Here is a 4065-nt window from a genome sequence, read left to right as displayed (position 1 = left end):
TCTCCCTGGCCCACAGCCAGTTCATTGCCACGCTTGGACGTAGACAGGTCAAGACTGATAAAAAGCAGTCTCTGCTCCTAGTGAATTCCATCTGGGATCCGGCTTCCTGGGGAAGATGAAACTTCTGAAGCAGAGTGATATTGTACTTTAAGGAGAAATGGTTCCCAGACATACGGAAGAGGCCATAGCCTGTGTTGAATGTCAAGGTCAACTATTCTCCTAACTAAACATTTGGGATGTGTTTGGGTAGAAGAGATCAGGAAGCCAGGCAGTGCCTGCTGCCCACACTGTCCCCACAGGACCAATCCAGTTCTCAAAGCTGATTCCTGCCACCTGCCTCAACTCCAGGTTGGCACTAGTAAAGACAAGCTTCTCTGATCCTAAGGCTCTGCTTTAGAAAACATCAAAGAATTTTTTTTTTCATGCAACACGTTAGATTTATTTTTTAAGTAGTGTTCTCTCAAAGCATTAATTTTTTTCTTTTACTGTTGACATTCTCAAGCACAAAGAGAAACAGAAATACATCTATTACCCAGAGTCAACAATTGTTAACATTTTGCCCTCTCTCTATCTCGCTAAACCATTTAAAAGTAAATTATAGATAAATTACATGGCATTTCAAGTAAATACTGTGCCATGTATCTCCAAGAGGAATAAGAGGATACCCCCACATATCTGAAGTTCCTTTATCATATATAACTAAATTAATAATAATTCCCCAATACGGTGATTTCGCTAGTGGTCCAGGGGCTAAGACTCAGCATTCCCAATGAACTCATCCTAGGTTCCATCCCTGGTCAGGGAACTAGATCCCACATGTCACAACTAAGAGTTCTCAGGCCTCAACTAAGACTCGATGCAGCCAAATAAATAAATATATAAAATTTTTTTAATTCCCTAATAGCATCTAATACCCAGTCCATATTCAAATTTCCCCAATCTCTCACAAATTATCTTCCCAAAGGATTCTTAAGTGGAGTCTAAACAAACAGACATAGCAAATAAGGCTTATCACTCACTGAGGCTCACTGGGTCTGACATTAGTCTGAGTGGCCAGCAGCTGTCCATCAGAGTTGACTTTGCAAACAAATGACTGGCCACACCACAGCACAGGGCTCGGAGACTCTGGAGGGAAAGGGGAGTCTTGGGAGAAAAAGGCCTGGAACTCATTCTATGTTTCTTTATGACTTTAGTTACTGGGAAAATGGTCTCTTGCATAGGCCTTGGCCAGCCCACTTTTTACAAAACTGGACCCCTTGGTCTCTGTTTTATATTAGGAAGGTAGAGTCTACAGTAAGGGGCGCTTTTCCTCCCTGCCCGTAAGAATCCAAACAAAATTCTTTGGTTATCAACTTTCTTTTCTGTGGCTGAACTCCTGGATCCACCACACCCTTTCTCTCCCACAGCGCCAAAGAGCTGCTGCCCAAGCCAGCTCACCCCCAGCAACACGCTCAAAACGCAGACACACACACACACACACACACACACACACACACACGCATGTATGGACATGCATACCCACACAGGAGTGCACACCATACATGCACGCACACTGAAGATACACATGTGCCCACTGCACACCTCTGCACTCATAAGCACACGCATAACATCGACATGCATGTCGATGCACATACACACACACATGCACACCCTGGAGTGCACAGGCACACACATATGCATAGAGTGTGGATGCACTCGTGCACACACTCAGATACAGGCATGTCCACATTCACTTAAGCAGGGCACACACACAATCACACACTGAATGCACACACTCATGTGCACATCTATGCACATAGGGGAATACACACTCACGTGTGTACATGCACATACCTACACACAAGTGGAAAGCACAGGTCCTTCCCTCCAAGATCCAGTGGAAACTCCAGCTCCCAGAATGAGCCTTTCCCACCTCCCTCCTCCTCCTCCAACTCCACCACCTCCAAGTCTCCCCCTAGCTTTTGTTAAGCCCCCTGGCTCCCTCCCACTAGAAAGAAGGTTGTAGTCAATCAACCTCCGCTTGTAAACAAGCTGACCTGGCATCCCCAGCTGGGTGGACAACAGAGAAGCCAAGCCTGTGTTCACTGGTTTCGTGGCCCCAGTGAGTCCTCTGGGCCTCTGTTCCCTCCCAGACCCCCTCCCCCAGCAGCCTACAGCAAACAAGAGAGAGAATGTAAGCCCTTAGGAGCCACTGAAGTCCTGAAGTCCCGTAAAAAAGGATGTGGCCCCCAGGCAGGCTGTGTGGGGGAGGGGAGTGGGGAGGAGTGTTTAACAAACGACCAGGGGCCAGCGGCAGGGAGAAACCAAGGGAAAGAAACTTGAGCCTCTGCTTTTAACAGGAATTTGATTCAAAACAGTAAGGATATTTCTTTTAATCGGCCCGCAGCAAAAGTTTGCAAAGAGTCATTCAGGCGCGTGGCCTAACAGGCAAGTTATGCCTTAGTTCTACCTTAGTTTTACGGGGCTCTTAACAGCCCAGCATCAGCCACAGGTATGCTGTGTAATCACTTCCCTCTCAGGGGGGAGAATGACGCCAGATCCCTGCAGGAAGAAGGGCCACTCGCAGACATGGAATGTTCCAGTCCATTCCAGAAACCAAACCACACACAGCCTTGGAGTCTCAACTCTGACAGGTTTGCCCAGAGATTGTGGGCACCCGTGCGGCCCAAGACGCTACCCCACAGTCAGTAATGGTGCTTACTGAGCACTAGACCCTTGAACTTGACCCTGCACTTGGGCATCCTGAAGCTGAAGAAACTTCAGTTCGGGCTCACAGAGAACCTGTAATTCAACTGGGGCATGAAAGAAAAACAGTTGATTGTCATTATTCCTGGAAGTTCTGTTCTATCAAGTCATCGCAAACACAGAATTAGCAAGTACCAAACTACTGCACTTACAGGAGGATCTGGGGTTGGGTTCCTGCGAGCCTCTGGTCACAACATTTCATCAACCAGTCGAAGCATAGACTGGTTTTATATGTTGCTGTTGTTCAGTCGCTAAGCCGTCCAACTCTGCAACCCCACGGACTGCCGCAGGCCGGCCTCCTCTGTCCTCCACTGTCTCCCAGAGTTTGCTCAGATTCATGTCCATTGAGTTGGTGATGCTATCTAACCATCTCATCTTCTGCCGCCTCCTTCTCCTTTTGCCTTCAGTCTTTCCCAGCATCAGGGTCTTTTCCAAAGAGTCGATTCTTTGCATCAGATGGTCAAAGTATTGGAGCTTCAGCTTCAGCATCATATCCAAAGAATATTTAGGGTTGATTTCCTTTAGGATTGACTGGTTTGATCTCCTTGCTATAAGAGACTCCCAAGAGTATTATTCCAGCACCACAACAAGAAAGAATCAATTTTTGTTTCTGTTTAAAGATGATTTGATTACTATATATTATGGATTCATTAACACTGGACGCACAGCCAACAGCACTGTCACTCATGTCTGAATGAAGTTTACATAAGACAGGTATTTTCTGCTTAAGGTGCATCACAGCCTCTTGCACTCAGGAACACTAAATAATGCGTTAGGACTACACAAGGGCCGTTTTAAATAGCAGTTGCCTATAAAAAGCACAAGAATGCAACAAAAAAGAGAGAGAGACTGCAAAAAGGATACTTATTTACAGCATGAGATGAGACAAGAAGACAGAATGGCCCTGTTTGCCCTCAGCTAGAACAAGCACACCCCACAGCTCTGTCTGCCAGTGACTGAGAAAATGTCACGAGTATTGCCTTGGGGGTGACCGAAGGATGTTAGCGAGGACTTCTTTCAAAGAAAAAACCAAAATTGCAAATTAAAAATTAGATCTCCTTGGGATAAGGGGATGTTTGCAGGAGAAGCCTGAAGTCAATTACTCCTTGGGGTAAGGGCATATTTGCATGAGAAACCTGAAGTTCAATTACCTGCCTAGTAAACCCATGGGTTTGGATCTTATACTGATACATAAACGAAGTCCTTGTCCATCTATTTCTTTCTTAATCAGTTAAAATAATTAAGCATGTCTTTTTATTTCCTACTCTGTGTGAAGCATAGCAGTGATCAAGACAAAGACCCTGCTCTCATGGGAGAGGC

General features: G+C 45.8%; 1 long non-coding RNA gene across 1 annotated transcript; it reads right to left on the bottom strand.

The window, feature by feature from the left end:
- Positions 1-411: 411 nt before the first annotated feature.
- Positions 412-3094, bottom strand: LOC112579940. The gene is made up of 2 exons (XR_003104269.3): positions 2898-3094; positions 412-2792 (listed from the first exon to the last, which is right to left on the bottom strand). It is a non-coding gene; the product is annotated as an uncharacterized LOC112579940 (long non-coding RNA).
- Positions 3095-4065: the final 971 nt, after the last annotated feature.

This window comes from Bubalus bubalis, chromosome 17 (assembly GCF_019923935.1).
Source record: "Bubalus bubalis isolate 160015118507 breed Murrah chromosome 17, NDDB_SH_1, whole genome shotgun sequence".
Lineage (NCBI taxonomy): Eukaryota > Metazoa > Chordata > Mammalia > Artiodactyla > Bovidae > Bubalus > Bubalus bubalis.
This window is presented reverse-complemented; position numbering and strand designations above follow the sequence as displayed.